The following is a 20,878-nucleotide window of genomic DNA, read 5'->3' as shown; positions in this document are numbered from 1 at the left end:
CGGGAAGATCCCACATGCCGCGGAGTGCCTGGGCCCGTGAGCCATGGCCGCTAAGCCTGCGCGTCCGGAGCCTGTGCTCCGCAACGGGAGAGGCCACAACAGTGAGAGGCCCGCGTACGCAAAAAAAAAAAAAAAAAAAAAAAAAAAAAAAAAAAAAAACCCCAAAAAATGTAGTTAAAGCCAGAGGATTCTCTTTGGGGTGAAGTGCACAATAGAAATTTGCTTTAATGGAAGTACAGTTTAAGAGGCTTTAGATGGCATATTAATATTTCCAGATAATGAATACTGAAATTCAGATAATAGCTCTAATGGGAACGAATGATTCATATCATTGTTTGGGGGCTTCCTTACATCAGTTTTCTACTTATATGTCTATTTCCCCCAAAGGATTCCAGCTTTTCAAAGGCATGGCCTATACAAGGGTCTTGATCATTTTTAATACCTATGCTCAGTACAGGGCCTAGTAATTGGAGGTATTCTTCCATAAGTGTTTTTGAATAAATATTTTTTATTTATTTACTAATACCCTATATTTTAAATAAAGGTTTTAGCCACATTTGGGTCTTTTACTATGAAATGCAGAATTTGTGGTATTCAAACACATTTTAATTGTAAATGCTAATAGCCAAAGTACACTACTTTTTGTAAAACAACTCTTAATATTTGAAAAAGTTTTTGAAAAAGACTTGGAGAATAAAATATTAATCCAGAAATTTACCTTAGCTAACATAAAAGTCTTTATATTAAAAGAGAATACAGTACCAACATGTGAAACAAACATGTACTTATCTTGAGAACAGTAAGGCACATAGGAAACGATGGTGAGTTTGGCTAAAGGACATGTTCATATATTTAAGCAAAGTATGGAACTTGATAAGACCTATAGAAATATTAGCAAAGGATCTGGAAATGTGCCCTCATCTGTATATTGAGGAGGATGGACTAAATCAGGAGTCAGCAAACTTTCTGTAAAAGGCCAGATAATATTTTCAGCCTTGTGGGCCGTAAAGTCTCTGTCACAACTACTCAACTCTTCTGTTGTAACATGAATGGGCCTATAGACAATACAGGTAAATGAATAAGTATAGCTGTGTTCTAATAAAACTTTATTTATAAACACAGGCAGTGGGCCAAATTTGGCCTCTTGGCCATAGTTTGCTGATCCCTGGGCTAGAAGGTTCTAATTCAATATTCCAGATTCAATATTCTATACCTGTGAATATTAACATTGGCCAATGCAGATTTTCTGATTTTCCAAACTCATTAGACATTGGTCAAGAACTGTGATTAATGGTGAGATAGCAGACAAACTTAGGTGTTAAGTGTTATTTGAACTTTAGCTAAATGTGCGTCAATTTAACCAGAGTTCTCTCTATTCAATATCACCATGCATATATATATGAAATATTGTGACGCTGCTTGATATAGTATTATGACTAATCTTATTAATAGATCCATTTAAATAACTACCTAATATATTTTATGAAGTGTATTCAAACATATATGGATATAAGAAATCTCTCTAAGGAACTTTAAGGCAAAATAAATACCATTTGTTTTTATGACTCTTAAGTTTCCTCTTAGAGGGATAGAGACCAAAGTAATAGCCACTCATATGCTAGGTCATTTATAGAGCAGTATCAGAAACCTAAGCCTGCACAAAGTTCTGCTGTTGCCTTTCTTACCATGAGTGTCTCATCTACAAAATTCTTAATGCATACCCCTCCTGGTCCTGGTGATAGACTACCGAGATAAAAAATCACGTTTAAATATTTTTTATGCTAAAAACAGGGTGAGCAGAGGGTTTCTATTGAACTTGAGGGACAAACTCCTGTTTAAGATAATCTCAGTAAATGGGAGATGATGCTGGAAGCAAACTGACATTTCTAGGAAGAATTGTTATGGGTATCTTGTTTTCCTTGATTAGTTAGCTTTTTAATGCTAAATGACTTATGACCTGATAAGAAGCAGAGGGAGTTTCTAAGGAGTCCAAACTTCAAAATGAACTTTTCTCAACTAATAGCCTAATGTAAGGAGGCCTGTTTCCGTTCTTATCTCTGACTCACAATTTCTATGACTTGAGAAATTAATTTTTTTGAGCCTCAGTTTCCTCATCTGAAAAATAGGAAGAATAATTCTACTCTGGGGATTGCTGGGAAGATTACAAATATCTCTGTAAAGTGCCTGATATGTAATAGGCACTCAAAAAAAATGTAACTAGTATTACTATGAGCTTCATAACACTTGGCTCTTTAGAAAAACTAGTACTAGCCCCAGTAAAGTCAAAGAGACTTTCCTGGCACCAAAAGGAAAAATAAAAAAGAAAGACTAATGGTACACAACTAACAGAACATAAGGACCACCATCTTTCTATCTGTCAAAGAGGCTAACATGACGTATGACACCACACTGACATTCAGAAATAGAAACTTAATAAAAGAAGGTGGGGGCTTCCCTGGTGGTGCAGTGGTTGGGAGTCCGCCTGCCGATGCAGGGGGCGCGGGTTCGTGCCCCGGTCCGGGAAGATCCCACATGCCGCAGAGCGGCTGGGCCCGTGAGCCATGGCCGCTGAGCCTGCGCGTCCGGAGCCTGTGCTCCGCAATGGGAGAGGCCACAACATTGAGAGGCCCGTGTACAGAACAACAACAAAAAAAAGGTGGGAAGTCCTTAAAAGGAGAAATGAGTACACTTTACTTACAGGCAGCAGAAAGATGCACTATCTTTTAGTATTTTTAGGAGCTAGGGAGTCTCCCCAAGGGAAGCACATTTCCCCAAGTGAAGGCACAGAGTGTCTGTGGACAGTTGATTTTGGACCCCTATCACACCTATGGTCCAGGGCAGCTGTCCAGCATGTGTCTGTTTTTCTGTTTAGTGGCTCTTCCTAAAGCTGTGTGGACACTTTTTCCCTCTGCTACTGCAAGGCTTACTGCAAACCTACAGCTGCTGTTATGCTTCTTAAGCCCTCTCTGCTGGGCAGTTGCCAGCTGCTAAAGCCCTGCTTCAAAGACCCCAAGAAATGAAACACATGGGAAGATCCCAGGCTCACTTCGCTGGATGTCAAAAGAGGCCAGTGTCGAGATAGGTACACAGAAAGGGTCCCTGGCTCTGCTGTTCTTAAAACCCTCAATTCAAAGAGTCACATTAAAAAGCCTCTAGGAACTCTCCTCTGAGAGGGTCTGCGTGACTAACACCCATTTAGTTCTTTGAACAGAGCCAGAGCCAGCAGACTGTCTGGGAGGGGTTAGCCTGATTTTCAGTCTATCTTTTCCTGTGTCTTGTGGGTGGGTCACATGCCATGAGCTTTAGGCGGACAGGTATGTACTGGTACCTGTGTCTGCTCAGTCTAGCCCAACATCTCCTACTCCAGTGCTCCTGACTTACCCTGATGCCTAGCCGGATGGAAGATAACGGATCCTCTTTTCTCACAACTGGTGCTGAGATGGGTCCCTTCAAGCAGTTCGTGAAAAGAATCCAAAAAGTAGGGGCAAGACTGAGGTCAGAAACTGAGGAGGTGACAAGTGGCCAAAGTGTAATCAGTAAAAGCAGAGTGAGGAACAGAACAGAGTCAAGGAACCAAGACAACGACCAGAGGCTCCAAGTCTGAATAGAAGAAAAGGAGAGAACCAGAGTCTAAGGAACAAAACAAAGATGATTCCTGGGGGGTTCTGGCAGAGAAACAAGAGCACGGGAACTGAAAATATAGTTAAGTTGATTATAGAGACTCGCACTGTGGTCAGATGCCAGCATGCCTTGGAGGTCCTAGATATGCCCCTATGGGCCTGCCTTTTACCCTTCCTCATCCATATCTACCTGTCCATCGTAAATATAGGGAGCACTCATGGATTAATGGTGCTGATATCATGTGCAAAAGTGGGTGATGGTCCCCAGATATCTGTACACCCATGTTCATGTAAGCATTATTCACAGTAACGAAAAGTGGAAGCAACCCAAGTGTCCACTGACAGATGAATGGATAAACAAACTATGGTGTGTGTGTACACAATATATGTGTTTCTACAATGGAATATTATTCAGCCTTAAAAAGTAAGGAAATTCTGACACCTGCTACAACATAGACGAACCTTGAAGACATTATGTGAAATGAAAGAAGCCAGTCACAAAAAGATTAATACCATATGATTCCACTTACATGAGGTTCCTAGAGTAGTCAAATTCATAGCAGTAGAAAGCAGAATGTGGTTACCAGGGGTTGGGAGGGGGGAAGAGAACTCTGTAATGAGTACAGAGTTTCAGTTTTTCAAGATGAAAAGAGTTCTGGAGATGAATGGTGGTGATGGTTGCATGACAATGTGAATGTATTTAATGCTACTGAACTGTACATTAAAAAATGGTTACGGAAAAAAAAAGGTTAAGATAGTATATTTTATGTCATATGTATTTTACCACAATCTTTTAAAGGGATTGATTGCCTTGGAGGATTATCACTTTTCATAGCAATGGGTAACTGGTGTGAATTAGACATGAATCCTGTCCTCCAAGCATTTTCAGTTTAGTGAGAAATCAAATGATTCTTTTTCTCAGGAAAGAGAAAGTATCGAAAGATAGTTTCAGGATGTTTTAGAATCGCTTACAAATGGAAGTGTCTTCCTTTTGGCACCACCAAGAAGCCAGGACTTTGCTGTCAAAATGATAGCTTCCGAAGGAGTAATTAAGAGTACATCTTACTATTAAAAAGAACAGGAAAGGGAAAGGAGGCAGGTTAGGATAGTGTGTCATGAAGAATGCAATGTGCTCAGGAAAAATCTGAAAAGAAAAATAGAGGAAAGGGGGAAATGAAGATAACAGAAGTGGAAAGTAGAAAGCGACATAAAATCTGAAGAAAAAGAAGGAAGTGTAGCAGTAGCTTTCTACTGAAGTCTGTGAACCCCCAGCAACAAGCAGACGACAAGGACCACGCAACTTTAAGGCACGATAATCTGTCGGCAGAAGAGCGCCACAGAGAAGAGACTGTGGGACAAAACAGGACTAGAGAGAGAAACTGAGCACGGACCTCAGCCCCCCTCAACCTGTGAGCTGTTGTCACCCTCTGTAGGAGAAAGGAGGCCTAAACAACGTCTATATGCTTTCTCTAGAACAGTGCTCCAACGTTTGTGTGCACCAGGATCCTCTGGAAGGCTTGTTAAAATAGAGATTGCTATGCCCACACCCAGAGCTTTTCCTTTAGTAGATCTCCGTTAGGAACTGAACATTTGCATTTCTAACAAGTTCCCAGGTGATGCCAGATGCTATTGGTTTGGGGACCACACTATAAGAACCATGGCTCTAGAATTAAAGAGGTATAGAATATTAGTGATTGGTTGCATACAGTTTTTTTTTTAATGCTTTAAAAGGAAGGCCCAAAGCAAGAAATATAGTAAGGGACCGAAAATATTTAAATCCAGGTAAACCTTGTCTACCATTTGGTCTCTTAATGCAGTAGTTAAGAGTGTAAACTCTTGAGTCAGACAGACTAGGACTGTGTCACTTTCTAGCAGTGTGTCTTTGGGCAAGTTTCTTAACCTTTACGACCCCCTATTACAGGTATTTTACAGATATTTCCCTCACCTGTAAAGTTAGAATAATATAGCACCAACCCAATGAGGTTGTGGAAAGATAAAATTGTTAATACGCGTACAAGGACTTAGCACAGTACCATGGCACATGGAAAATGTAGCAGGCATTTGTTTTGGGCAACCTTGCATCCATCTCTGCTACTTTTGTGCCAGTCGCAATTACCTCTCCACTACTGTGTATAGCCTTTTGAAATCGGAATCTTAGGAACAAAGCCAAGATAATAAACTACCACAATGATCCTCCCAATTTACCATGGAAATTTGTAGGCAAACATATAAGGATATAAATTGTCTTTATGGAAATGTTTAATCCTTGAGTATTCCCTCCAGTGGTTACTAGAGAAGGAGAACAATAAATCAGGAGGTTTCCTGAGTGAATTAATTAGTTTTCAATTGCAATATTATTCAGTATCTTGTATTCATAGTACTGGGCTAGAAGTGTTCAAGTGAAGCAAAGGGTTTCTGTCCTTTAATTTGTGATGAAAAGCTGAAACCAGCTGATAGTATGAAATGCAATTATAAAAAATTACCTGTAAACTCAATAAAGATTATTAAATTGGGAAGAGAATAGTTTTAAGTTCGATACAACAAATGACTAATTTTAGTTCTCTTCTGTTAGAGGGTGTACTTATAGTAGTTGGGAAATGATCAGTTTAATCATTTCTCTTAAATATGCAGTCCTCCCCCAAAATGCACCAGGAATTGGTTGCAGGACACTCAGAGGATACCAAAATCCGTGATGCTCAAGTCCCTTACAGTCAGCAAGGTTGGTTGAATCCGCGGATGCGGAACCCACATATAAGAAGGGCTGACTGTATCACGAGGGAACACTCTGGGTCATGGCTTTAAGGCTAGTTTATATGCTATAAACTTTTAGAGGAATGCACACCTTTGCCCCCTACACCTGCCCCTTAATCCCGTAAGAAAACGAGCACTGATGTGGTTCCATTACATAAGTGCACTCCCCAGGGATACACAAGCGGGCTATGGTGTTCTAAGGGTTGGAGTTGTTGGGGATTTTTTTGCTTTTTAAAAAATGGCTCCTCTTTTTATTATGTCTTTTGGATGGCTTCATGTAGCAGATAGCTTTCGTTGTTACCTGAAATACTTTCCTTCTTTCCTTGGGAACTGTCTTTTCTCTTCCACATAGCCCTATCCTTCAGGGAGGTCAGTCCCAGTTCCAACTCTGTGAAGGAAGGGGATGGGGTGTATTTCTTATCTTAGATTGGCATGTGACAAGGGCTTGTGACACAATTCTGGCTATGATGAGATGAGGGGAAGTCTGCTGGGGACACTTCCTCACTCTTTTTTTTTAACATCTTTATTGGAGTATAATTGCTTTACAATAGTGTGTTAGTTTCTGCTTCATAACAAAGTGAATCAGGTATACATATACATATGTTCCCATATCTCCTCCCTCTTGTGTCTCCCTCCCATCCTCCCTATCCCACCCCTCTAGGTGGTCACAAAGCACCGAGCTGGTCTCCCTGTGCTATGCGGCTGCTTCCCACTAGCTATTTTACCTTTGGTAGTGTATATATGTCCATGCCACTCTCTCACTTCGTCCCAGCTTACCCTCCCCCTCCCTCCATGTCCTCAAGTCCATTCTCTACCTCTGCATCTTTATTCCTGTCCTGCCCCTATTCCTCACTCTTTAAAAGGGCACACAAGAATGAAATGAGCTCTTCATCTGCTGGGCTTGTTTATGTCTGCATCTGAACTGGGATAAGAGGCAGCCATCCTGTAACCAGGAAGGGAGCTAGCCTAAAAGATGCAAGTTAGAAGGATATAAAAGTCCCAACAGCTTGGTGATGTCACTGAGCTGCTGAATTCAGTAGCCCTAGAGGCACCCTTCCTCAGGACTCCTTGTTAAGACAGTAAAATTTCCCTATTGCTTTACCTATTTTAAGTTAGATTTTTGTTACTTGTACACAACATTATCCTAACAGTCATCTATATGATACCAATCCTTGACTGGGTGAAGTATTCAAAGAGACTGGTATTCTCAAACCCAGTGTGGTGGTCACTTTTGCTCCAGTCGGCATTTCACCTGAAGTCAGTCTGTTGAAATGCACCATGAAGCTTTGAGTGAAGCTCTTCCTGGGGACAGTGTGGACTTCTAGCTGTCCACATTTATCAATGTCAAGAACATGCCTGTCAAAGATGTTCATTGTGGCAATGTGGCTGGTGACAGCAAACATGGCCCACAATGGAAGCAGCTGACTTCACAGCCTAGGGGATCACCTGAACCACCCAGGCTAAATCAGTGCTGGACTGTCCCACAGCTCAATTGCTTGCAGGTTTGCTGAGCTGAAGGAGAAGATTAACTGTCGTTCTAGGAAAAAGATGGAATATGGTCCCCAAGTCTTGAAATCTGATGATCCTGCCATCATTGATATGGTTCCTGGTAAGCCCACACGTGTTGAGAGCTTCTCTGACTATCCTCCTCTGAGTCGTCTTCCTATTGGTGACATGAGACAGATGGTTTCTGTGAGTGTCACCAAAGAAGTGGACAAGAAGGCGGTTAGTGCTTGCAGGGTCACCTGCCTGCTCAGGAAGCTCAGAAGGCTAAATGAATATCATCCCTATACCTGCCACCCTGTCTTAGTCAGTGGTGGGGGATGGTTTCAGAACTGATTGTCTCAATTGGCCATTTAAGTGAAAGGCTGATTAATGATACAGATGCATTGTAAAACCTTCAGAAGAAAAGGAGAATGTGTTGTGGACCATTTGTTTTTTTTGTGCGTATGTGTGTGGCAGTTTTAAGTTACTATTTCTAAAATCAATACTCTGTAATGGAAACAACCTATTGAAAATCTGTTACAGAATTTTGGGACCCTTTAAAACAGAGTTTAAAGAGAAAAAAAAATTCTGTTATTCAGCCTGATCTATTTGAAGCCTGGTCAAAGAGATTAAAAAGGAACATGAGAAATCTTATGAGTGATGGATAACTTCACTATCTTGACTGTGGTGATGGTGTCATGGGTGTTAACATATACCACAACTTATTAAATTATACATTTTACATATGTGCAGTTTATTATCAACTATATCTCAGAGATAACTTTCTTTGACTACAAAGCAACTAAGTTAGAAATTTATAATAAAAAGAAAACTAGGAAAAATCCGTATAGAAGTTTTAAAACATTTCTAAAACTTCATGAGTCAAAGAAAATCATGATAAAATTTAGAACTCTTTAGAATTGAACAATGAAAATAATACATAACAAACCTTATGAGATGCAGCTCAAATGTTACTGAGAGGTAAACTTATTGTGTTAAATGCTTATACCAGAATATAAGGAGGACATGATATTATGAATCTAAGTTAGAAATGAATGAATAATGAAGAGATAAAAGGGAGGAAATAAAAATAAGAACTGAAATGAATGAAATTGAAAATATACATATAAAAGGAAAGATCAGCAAACAAAAGCTGGTTTCTCAAGATGACTAATTAGACAAACCTTGGGCAAGTTTAATCAAGGGAGGAAAAAGAGGAGGAATAAAGGAAATGAAAAAGCAAACAAGATGCTGTAGATGTTAAAAAAAAAAAAAAGGATATTATGATCCACTTCTGGCCAATATGGGGTAACAGAGACAAGATTTATCATCCTGTCTAAAACAACCAAAAAGCCAGATGCCAACTTATAAAAATGCACAATGTGAGAGTTTTGAGTTAAGTTTTATTTGGGGCAAAATGAGGACTATAGCCCGGGAGACAGCATTTCAGATAGCTCTGAGAAACTGCTCCAGAGAGGTAGGGGGGAAGGTCAGTATATATGTGATTTTGGTGAAGAGGGAGTACACATAATCAAGCACATATTTTTTTGCAGAAAGTTTCTGCTAGTCATGGGGAGCAGTTGTCACCATGAAGGATTTTAGTGCTTTTCTAAATATGAGGAAATATAAGAATTGGGCTCATAAAATCGGCTCCTGAAAATATCTAACTATCTGAAGCCCTGTTCTGCCAGTTTTTCCCAGAGCACAGAGTGCCTCGTTTCTGCTCTCCACCCTGAGCTCCTTTCAGGGGGTGTTGAAAGTCAGCAGCTGTAGCAGCACATGATGTAATTCTCGTAGAGGTAGACAGCAACTGCCAATTTGTAGTTGACACAGACAATATATATGAAATAACGATTTCCAAGACACTGGACATCAGAGAACAAAGAACAGTGCTCCCTAAGAGATGGAAAACGAATGAGGAGAGCCCTATGACTGGAACTTACTACCTTGAGCATTTCCAGGTCATGGTGGTGTAGGGAAGGGGAATCAAGGTGGAGCGCAGCAGGTTCCCTGAGTTGCTAAGAAGTTGATTGGCAGGAAGTACAGAGCTGTGAGTCCAGGGACACTAAAGAAGCTAGAGTTTGCAAGACAGTAGCACTCGAGAATGAGAACCTTGCAGAGAGAGAACCTAGTACATCTGCACATGAGTGTGAGGAAACTACCTGAGGCCAGAGAAGAGCAAATGAAGGCCTTAAGGGAAGAAGGCTGGGAGTTCACGAAGAGCCAGGAATAGTGCCTGCTACCACCAGCCAGTTTGGAAAAATCTCATAGTTCACAGACACTGGATGGAGTACTCTGAAGGAATTACCAAGCAACACGATAAAAGTTTTGGGCATGATGGATATTTTCACTCTCTTGATTGTGGTGATGGTTTCATGGATATTTACATATGTCAAAACATATCACATTGTACACTTTAATGTGCACAATTTATTGTCTGTCAACTATATCTTGAAAAAGCTGTTAAAAAAAAAACTTTAAAAAAGAAAAATAGGGACTTCCCTGGTGGCGCAGTGGTTGAGAATCTGCCTGCTAATGCAGGGGACACGGGTTCGAGCCCTGGTCTGGGAGGATCCCACATGCCGCGGAGCAACTAGGCCCGTGAGCCACAACTACTGAGCCTGCGCATCTGGAGCCTGTGCTCCGCAACAAGAGAGGCCGCGATAGTGAGAGGCCTGCGCACCGCGATGAAGAGTGGCCCCGCTTGCCACAACTAGAGAAAGCCCTCGCGCAGAAATGAAGACGCAACAGAGCAAAAATAAATATAAATAAATTAAAAGAAAAAAAAAGAAAAATAGAATCTAGAACACAAGTGTATAGTATATAATACAATGCATAATATATCTTAATATATCATAATATATCTTCAATAAATATTAGTTTCTTCATATGAACAACTTTATACAATAAATTTGAAAACATATATGAAATATACGTATATGAAATAAATGAATTCTTAGAAAAATATAACTTATAAATATGACTCACAAAAGGGAGGAAGGCTGAATTGTCTTATATCCCTTAAAAAAATTAAAGCAGAATTTTAAAACTGCTCCAGAAAGAAAAGCATTGTACCCAGGAAACTTTTAGCAAATATTCAAGTGGAATAAATAAAAAACACAACAAGCTAAAAATAAAGCCACATGCTCAATACTTACCATATATGTAAAACACACTAAATTCAACAATTTTGAGGAAAAAAATCCATCCTTAGTGGAAGAATATCACAATTCTATCAATAATTTATAGATATATAAAAGCAGAAAAAAATCAATAAGGATAAAGATGACTTAAACAGAATAATTTCAATCCTTACCCAAATATTTCCAGAGGATAGAAATAAAGACTCCTCAGTTCATTTTATGATACTAAAATATCTTGACGGTGTTCCCCAGCGGTCCAGAGGTTGGAACTCCACGTTTTCCCTGCCGAGGGCCCAGGTTCAATCCCTGGTCGGGGAACTAATATCCCACAAGCTGCATGATGCAACCAAAAAAAAAAAAAAAAAAATCTTGATATGAAATCCAGTACAAAAAAGGAAAAAATTACAGCTTAATCACATGCATGAACATAGATGCAACAATACTTCTGGGCTGAACTTGCACTTGGACAAGGTTCAAGGCTTTCGGAGAAACCCAGAGGCAGAAAAGTGTTGTGCATACTGTGGTACAGGAGGTGAATCCTGCCAGCATGCCTGGAACTGTCCACCACAGCTGTGGCTGAAACCAGAAGTAGGCTGAGGGTGCACCAAAGCATCTGCTACCAGTAGAATGACAGAGCCAGAGCTCACATTTGAAAAGTTTACTCATGGTGCACGGGTTACTTGTTTTAAATATCATTTGTGCAAATGTACCCTCTTGGAGATAAAAGTAGCAATGAAAAAAATTTAAGTTTTTTAACAGAACTCATTTTTCCCACCCATCTTTTAAGTTGCTGCTCAGGGCTTCATCTTCTCTGACTCCCTCTGGTTGGATGCACCCATAATTCCCTGTGCACTTTTCTGCCACCGTACTTAACCAATTACATTTCATAGCAATATTAAATAGCAATCTGTCTATCTCTCCCACTAGGTTCTGTTTTGGTCATCTTGGAATTCTGTATCCTCAGTGCTTGGCATGTAGAAGTTAACTAAACATTTGCTACATGGATGAATTGAGTAGTGAGTGAAAAACTGAATATGGAAATAAGAGTGTACCTACAGCCAGGAAATAGTAGGAGGAGACAAAAATAGAAACGAAGGAACAAAGCACAGGAAATTCAGTCTGAAATTAGATTTTCCTCATTTTAATATTCTTTTCCAAATTACTTTCCAATGCTAATATGTCTTCAATGCATCTTACTTGAACATTTTTTCTAATTGTTTTTCTTCAGGGCATCACTGAAGAAAGGTATAGCAGGTGATATCCACAGGGACAGGTACAAAACACTCCTGCTTTTCTTGCATGAGTTTTGATGAGGTAGGTATGGAGTAAGATAGATGGAGATTGACATATCGTTTTGATTACTGATAAAGCAGATATTGGAGAATGTGGTTTACGTCTGTGAGCTATACTGAACCCCAGAATTAGACTGATACCCCACTCAGATGTGGACCACCACTGGCTGCCTCCACAGGGTCTAGTCCTGTAATACTGTGGCTTGCAGACATTGATGCTTCCTGTGGGCAGCTGGTCCACAAGAGGAGGAGAGGTGGAGGAGTGGTGCCTTGATTGTCCAGTTCTTGCTCCCAAATTCATGGGCAGGTCACTTCTCCTTCCTAGGGTAGAGTGAAGGGATGGAGAGAATTACTCTAATTGATGTCTCTTCAGCTGGAAGAAAACACCAGGGGTGGGGAATAAGTGTTCCCGCTAAAGATAGCCATATTATAGTTAAGGCAAAGTCAGTTACCCCCATAGTGGTATAATTATTTTTACAGGGAGGGGTAGCCAGCATGCAGAGTAACTTTTACAGTAATGGTAGATTACTTGAGATTTATTGGCACCATAACAAAGCTGGTTCAAGTTCAACAGTAGAACAGAGAAAGACACCAGAATTTAAAGAAATAGTATCTGTCCACCTGCTCTCTAGAGAAATGTTCTAAATATGTAATTTGGCAGTTCTTTCTAACACTTTTAAACTAAAATAAATCTTACTGGGGGAATAATTATCATATGCACGTAGTCCACAATTCAATGGATATAAAGTGTGTATGGTGAAAAGTCTTCATGCTACCCTGGTAATTACTTTTAAGGATTATTTTTCTAATTATGCATCATCAAAGGGGTGTTTTATTTCACTTGCCCTTTCATCTTGATTTGATGAAAACAAAGTCCTCAATTTACAAATGAACTTTGGGAGCACAGTTTGCTTGCAAGTCCTTTGGAATTCAGACAGCGTGGTAAATTTCTAGTTTCTTAAGGAGGCTCACTAGCTTTTGATTACACCTCAAATGCAGTACATTTACACAAAATAGTATAAAATTTAACACATTTAATCACGTGGTTTCTATACTAAATTGTGCTCTGACTTCTAACCTGGACTATCAGAAATGTACCTAATTCTGCGCCATTTAACCCTCTCCCAAATCCCAGCAGACAGTATTCCTCTTCTCTTTCAACCTCTATGCTAGAACTATCATGGAAATGGAAAGAAAAATGTGTCTATGCAGAAACCAACAGCACACTAAAAGGATCATACACCATGATCAAGTGGGGTTTATCCCAGGAATGCAAGGATTCTTCAATATACGCAAATCAATCAACGTGATACACCATATTAACAAAATGAAGGAGAAAAACCATATGATCATCGCAATACAAGCAGAGAAAGCTTTCTACAAAATTCAACACCCATTTATGATAAAAACCCTGCAGAAAGTAGGCATAGAGGGAACTTTCCTCAACCTAATAAAGGCCATATATGACAAACCCACAGCCAACAACGTCCTCAATGGTGAAAAACTGAAACCATTTCCACTAAGATCAGGAACAAGACAAGGTGGCCCACTCTCACCACTCTTATTCAACATAGTTTTGGAAGTTTCAGCCACAGCAGTCAGAGAAGAAAGAAATAAAAGGAATCCAAATCAGAAAAGAAGTAAAGCTGTCACTGTTTGCAGATGACATGATACTATACATAGAGAATCCTAAAGATGCTACCACAAAACTACCAGAACTAATCAATGAATGTGGTAAAGTAGCAGGAAACAAAATTAATGCACAGAAATCTCTGGCATTCCTATACACTAATGATGAAAAATCTGAAAGTGAAATCAAGAAAACACTCCCATTTACCATTGCAACAAAAAGAATAAAATATCTAGGAATAAACCTATTAAGGAGACAAAAGACCTGTATGCAGAAAATTATAAGATACTGATGAAAGAAATTAAAGATGATACAAATAGATGGAGAGATATACCATGTTCTTGGATTTGAAGAATCAACATTGTGAAAATGACTCTACTATGCAAAGCAATCTACAGATTCAATGCAATCCCTATCAAACTACCACTGGCATTTTTCACAGAACTAGAACAAAAAATTTCACAATTTGTATGGAAATACAAAAGACCCTGAATAGCCAAAGCAATCTTGAGAATGAAAAACGGAGCTGGAGGAATCAGGCTCCCTGACTTCAGACTATACTACAAAGCTACAGTAATCAAGACAGTATGGTACTGGCACAAAAACAGAAATATAGATCAATGGAACAGGATAGAAAGCCCAGAGATAAACCCACACACATATGGTCACCTTATCTTTGATAAAGGAGGCACGAATGTACAGTGGAGAAAGGACAGCCTCTTCAATAAGTGGTGCTGGGAAAACTGGACAGGTACATGTGAAAGTATGAGATTAGAACACTCCCTAAGACCATACACAAAAATAAGCTCAAAATGGATTAAAGACCTAAATGTAAGGCCAGACACTATCAAACTCTTAGAGGAAAACATAGGCAGAACACACTATGACATACATGACAGCAAGATCTTTTTTGACCCACCTCCTAAAGAAATGGAAATACAAACAAAAATAAACAAATGGGACCTAATGAAACTTCAAAGCTTTTGCACAGCAAAGGAAACCATAAAGAAGACCAAAAGACAACCCTCAGAATGGGAGAAAATATTTGCAAATGAAGCAACTGACAAAGGATTAATCTCCAAAATTTACAAGCAGCTCATGCAGCTCAATAACAAAAAAACAAACAACCCAATCCAAAAATGGGCAGAAGACCTAAATAGACATTTCTCCAAAGAAGATATACAGATTGCCAACAAACACATGAAAGAATGCTCAACATCATTAATCATTAGAGAAATGCAAATCAAAACTACAATGAGATATCATCTCACACCGGTCAGAATGGCCATCATCAAAAAATCTAGAAACATGGGCTTCCCTGGTGGTGCAGTGGTTGAGAATCTGCCTGCCAATGCAGGGGACACGGGTTCGAGCCCCGGTCCGGGAGGATCCCACATGCTGCGGAGCGGCTAGGCCCGTGAGCCATGGCCGCTGAGCCTGCGTCTGAAGCCTGTGCTCCGCAACGGGAAAGGCCACAACAGTGAGAGGCCCGCGTACCGCAAAAAAAAAAAAAAAAAAAAAAAATTTTTTTTTAAATCTAGAAACAGTAGATGCTGGAGAGGGTGTGGAGAAAAGGGAACACTCTTGCACTGCTGGTGGGAATGTGAATTGGTACAGCCACTATGGTGAACAGTATGGATGTTCCTTAAAAAACTACAAATAGAACTACCATATGACCCAGCAATCCCTCTACTGGGCATATACCCTGAGAAAACCATAATTCAAAAAGAGTCATGGGCTTCCCTGGTGGCGCAGTGGTTGAGAGTCCGCTTGCCATTGCAGGGGACACGGGTTCGTGCCCCGGTCTGGGAGGATCCCACATGCCGCGGAGCGGCTGGGCCCGTGAGCCATGGCCGCTGAGCCTGCATGTCCGGAGCCTGCGCTCCACAACGGGAGAGGCCACAACAGTGAGAGGCCCACATACCAAAAAAAAAAAAAAAAAAAAAAAAAAGAAAGAGTCATGTACCAAAATGTTCATTGCAGCTCTATTTACAATAGCCAGGAGATGGAAGCAACCTAAGTGTCCATCATTGGATGAATGGATAAAGAAGGTGTGGCACATATATACAATGGAATATTACTCAGCCATAAAAAGAAACGAAATTGATTTATTTGTGATGAGGTGGATGGACCTAGAGTCTGTCATGCAGAGTGAAGTAAGTCAGAAAGAGAAAAACAAATACCGTAGGCTAACACATATATATGGAATCTAAGAAAAATGTCATGAGGAACTTAGGGGTAGAACGGGAATAAAGACACAGACCTACTAGAGAATGGACTTGAGGATATGGGAAGGGGGAAGGGTAAGCTGTGACAAAGTGAGAGAATGGCATGGACATATATACACTACCAAACGTAAAATAGATAGCTAGTGGGAAGCAGCCGCACGACACAGGGAGATCAGATCGGTGCTTTGTGACCACCTAGAGGGGTGGGATAGGGAGGGTGGGAGGGAGGGAGACGCAAGAGGGAAGAGATATGGGAACATATGTATATGTATAACTGATTCACTTTGTTATAAAGTAGAAATTAATACACCACTGTAAAGCAATTATATTCCAATGAAGATGTAAAAAATAATAATAATATAAATAAATAAAATATTTTTTAAAAAAAAAGAAAGAAAGAAAGAAATAGGGCTTTGCTGGTGGCGCAGTGGTTGAGAATCCGCCTGCCGATGCAGGGGACACGGGTTCGTGCCCCGGTCCGGGAAGATCACACATGCCGCGGAGCGTCTGGGCCCATGAGCCATTGCCGCTGAGCCTGCGCATCCAGAGCCTGTGCTCCGCAACGGGAGAGGCCACAACAGTGAGAGGCCCGCGTACCGCAAAAAAAAAAAAGAGTAAAAGAAATAACTTGTGTTCTTCTAACACTTACCCTGAAAGAATCCCAATGTGTTCCATAAATACTACCCAGTTCTAATTCCCACAGCAAGCACCCTTGTCTTTATTTTAAAAGTGGAAGGGGAATTTCCAGTTCCTTGCTGCCAGATAAAGGGTAAGTGCTCCCAGGCAGGAAGGGCAAGGAAACTCGCTCCTCTCCCCCACCACAGCCCCTGTAGCGTGTGCAGTGTAACCCTTTGCATGCCATGGCTGGGATAAAGCACACTCTGCTTCATAACTGGTCCCTCAGGGCTCCTATTATACAGCTGACCCATGGTCTCGGATCCCGAAGGGTTAACAGCCTGGATTGCTGTTTAGAAAAATAAAAGAAAGAAAAGAAAAAGAAAATGTTCAATTATATTAATTTTCTCAAAATGCAGGATGGGAAATACTCAAATAAGGAAAATATGTACAGAAACATGATACCAGTGCCTGATTTAAACTGATGCAAACTAGATCTTTAAAAACTAACTACACAAATAATTGCATGCAATAAACAATATAGAACCCAATTTTATACAATGGCAATAAAAGCTGAGCATGCAGTAGAATTACATATATTGGAAAAGATATTCAATAGATTGAAACTGCTAAAATTAAGAATCTGAAAAAAAATTCTCACACTTTCATGTTGTTTTCTATACCAAGGCAATAGCAATTTAAAAGACTTATCCTGGAGGAAAATTAATTAAGGAAGAAAAGAAAAGACCAAATGTGGGAATGGAGTTGGTTTACTGAGAATACTTGATTTCTTCAAGGATCCTACTGAAATTGGTCCAGGAACGGTCCCTCAAAGGACCATTGGCTGAAAAAGTGGAAAACCAGGGAGAGTGTCTTACTTCAGAGCTCACTTTTACTGCATCATCTTTTTTTTTCCTGCAAGTGTGGGACAGTGCAGAATACAGTGCCTACCGGTATGATTCCAGTATACTGACATGGGGCACCAGAGGTTTAACACACTCTAAAGCTTGCCTTGAAGACTCTGGACTGCCCTGATATCTTGTCCTTCCATCCTGAGCTTTCACCCAGGCCCCTCTGCCTATATTCCAACAGGTGGGCAGTCCTTTCATCTCCTTTCATCTGCTGGCCAGGTCTCAAGGACCACTAGTGTTTGAGGATTCAGCAAAGTGACACCATCTGGAAATGCTCATCATTGCTAATTTGGAAACCTGTGGCATTTTCTTGGCAGGGCCAGATACAATTCATACATTCACTTATTAAGTTATTCAGGCACTGTCTTAGGTACTGAAATAAACATGGAGTAGAATAAGAGGCAACAGATATATGTAACTAAACGCTAGGGCTCCAAGTGGCTTAGTCTCTGTGTGGGAAGTACAGTCTAGTTTCCAAGTAGTAATTAAAATATATTTCAATATTTATTTATGTTTCTCAAATAATATTAAAGCAGTCTCAATTCAATTCCTCATACGTACAGACTTTGATTACCCAGAGCCTCATATGTTAAATCCCCCCATGGCAATGCTACCTTTCTCCGAACTCTTTGTTATTGATAGATTTAGCTGCTTTCTCCTAGGCCCCTAGGTTTTTCTTCTCCCTTTTATTTCCTGTTTTTAAATCACCCCTTGTTCTTTCACCCAGAAAAGATCCAAACTGTCCTTTGGCATGTGGCAGGGAGGAGATGGGGAGTAAGGAGCATAGACACAAGAATATTTCATCTTTATCACATATATAATCATATAATTACAATGGAAGGTAATATGATCAACATTACTATTGGCATATTCAGGGTACCTTGGAAACACAGAGGAAGAAATCATTATTTCTGCCTTTTGTTTGCAGATAAAAGTTTAGGAAACACTTGAGAAGAGGACATTTGATCTGGGTCTGAAAAGTTGAGTTCAACAGGCATAATAGGGGAGGTGTATTCTAGGTAGAAGGACTAACAGAAATGGAGGCAGGAATATATGAAAGAGGAGAACCTCAGTCCTTCCAAAACGTCTACAGTGTAGGGTGGATGAGGGGTGCGAATGATGGGAAATGAAGAGATGGGGCAGACGCTTCTTCAGGCTACAGAGCTTGAACTTTAAAAAACACATAGTTTTGGCAGCAATTTTGGAAAAAGATTGAAGAAGGGCAAGACTGAAAGCAAAGAGATTAGCCAGGACATCACTGCAGTATCCTACAATGAGGGTCTGAAATAGGAGTAGTGGATAAAGAAATTAGGTAACTGGTTCAAAAGACATTTAGAAGACATGGAAGGAAGAAGACTTCCTAACCAACTCGATAAGGATAGCAAAGGAGAGGAGTCTAGGATGTCTGTCTTGTTTTCAGCTTGGAGAGACAGGATGAATTTTAATGCTACTGAATATGATAGGTACTATAGGTTGCTCAAGGAAGAGAGGACAAAAAGTGTGTTTGAGTATCTATGGAACAAGAAACTGGTGGAGATAGTGTACATGGTGCTTCAGAGTTCTAAGCTATGGAGCACGTTGGCCATCTGACATCTCTCTAATACCATCCTGGAGTGGTGTTGGTCTGAAAGTCTTCAGTGAAGGGACTTTACAATCAGTCTTGTAGGAACCATGTCTACATTTACTACACATTTTTTAGATAGCTTTTCATGACTTTAAATTTGTTTTGCTGTAGTTAAAGCCCATTGATTTTCTTGCTCAGAGAAGGAAGGGCACATCTCCTTAATCTCTTCTGTCTAAAAGAAATTCTTCATCTATTAGTGGAAGGACTATTAGTGCAGTCAGCCTTCAATCATGTTTATTCCCAAGCATATGCATATGCCCACTCTACTGCTTCAGATGCTGTAGGTGGTTGGCAGTTACTCTGTTGACTAATGGATCTAGTCTAAGAATTTAAAAAGTCAGAGCTGGAAGGATATGAGAAGTTACTGACTCAAATCTCCATATTTTACAGTTGAGGAACCCTTTAAGCTGTTTAAATTCAGTTCCTTTTACTCTTCCTAAAAGGATGTTTTCTTCAATTCTTAATGTATCTGTGGTTTTTATTGGAGCATCTCCAAGTGTTCTTCATTCGTCTTTAACTAGGGAGTTTGGAGCTGGTTCTAACGAACAGAATAAACCCAGCACTCATTAGAATGACTAATATACCTCCAAGTTCCTATCTATACATTCCAGTCTCTTTTTGTTTTAAAATCTGTACTGCAAAAACAATAAGCAACATAAATTCAGAGCACAAGTTGCCCACAAACCTAGAAAAATGGTACAGATGAACCAGTTTGCAGGGCAGAAATAGCAACACAGACGTAGAGAACAAACGTATGGACACCAAGGGGGGAATGTGGTGGGGGAGGGTGGTGGTGGTAGTGGGATGAATTGGGAGATTAGGATTGACATGTATACACTAATATGTATAAATGGATAACTAATAAGAACCTGCTGTATAAAAAAATAAATAAAATAAAATTCAAAAAATAAGAAAAAAAAAGTTGCCCACAATTCTGTCACTTAATTAAATCAGTGTTTTAATTTGTCTACGTTACCTTCTAGCTCTTGCTCATAAACATATTCAGTTTTAACCTATTTTTGTAATATAAAACAATGTATATTCTACATTTTATATTTGCATAATTTAACATTATATCAAGTACATTTTCCCAATTAACTACAATTTCCCTACTTCCTTATACCCTCCTCCTTCAACATTGTTGGGTTAAATCCTGCTGTATCTTTGTCCATGATCGTATACATTTACACTGTATAGACACCTATAAACATAAATATGAATTTTAACAGATGTCCTCTGCTTTGTACTACCCAAGTTACTCTCATGTCATGAGGCTAGCAGCAAGGAAAATTAAGATGGATTATTAATATATACTGGAAAATATGTCCTTATCTCTAGGAAATGTTGTTAGCATCATGAAAGGCTTTTCTTTTTCAATATCTGAAATGTTGTGGGAAATTAATTAGTTTTCTCAAGCTAATTTCTAGTGTCAGCTGTGACATCACAAAGCAAGCTCCCAGATGGCGCCCACTGAGCCCGTTATCAGATTTTTTAGCACTGATGCCAAAATGAAGTAGGCCCAGCAGCCTCATCAAAATTTACATCGCTAATGTGTGGGCCCTGTGTGGACCCTGTGAAT

General features: G+C 39.8%; 1 pseudogene; it reads left to right on the top strand.

Annotated features, from left to right (window-relative positions):
- The first annotated feature begins 3,397 nt into the window (after nt 1-3,397).
- LOC132521514 (elongation factor 1-alpha 1-like) lies at nt 3,398-8,149 on the top strand (annotated as a pseudogene).
- Nucleotides 8,150-20,878: the final 12,729 nt, after the last annotated feature.

Source organism: Lagenorhynchus albirostris, chromosome 6, assembly GCF_949774975.1.
Source record: "Lagenorhynchus albirostris chromosome 6, mLagAlb1.1, whole genome shotgun sequence".
Lineage (NCBI taxonomy): Eukaryota > Metazoa > Chordata > Mammalia > Artiodactyla > Delphinidae > Lagenorhynchus > Lagenorhynchus albirostris.
The sequence above is the reverse complement of the archived record's forward strand: the minus strand, read 5'-3'. Positions and strand labels throughout refer to the sequence as shown.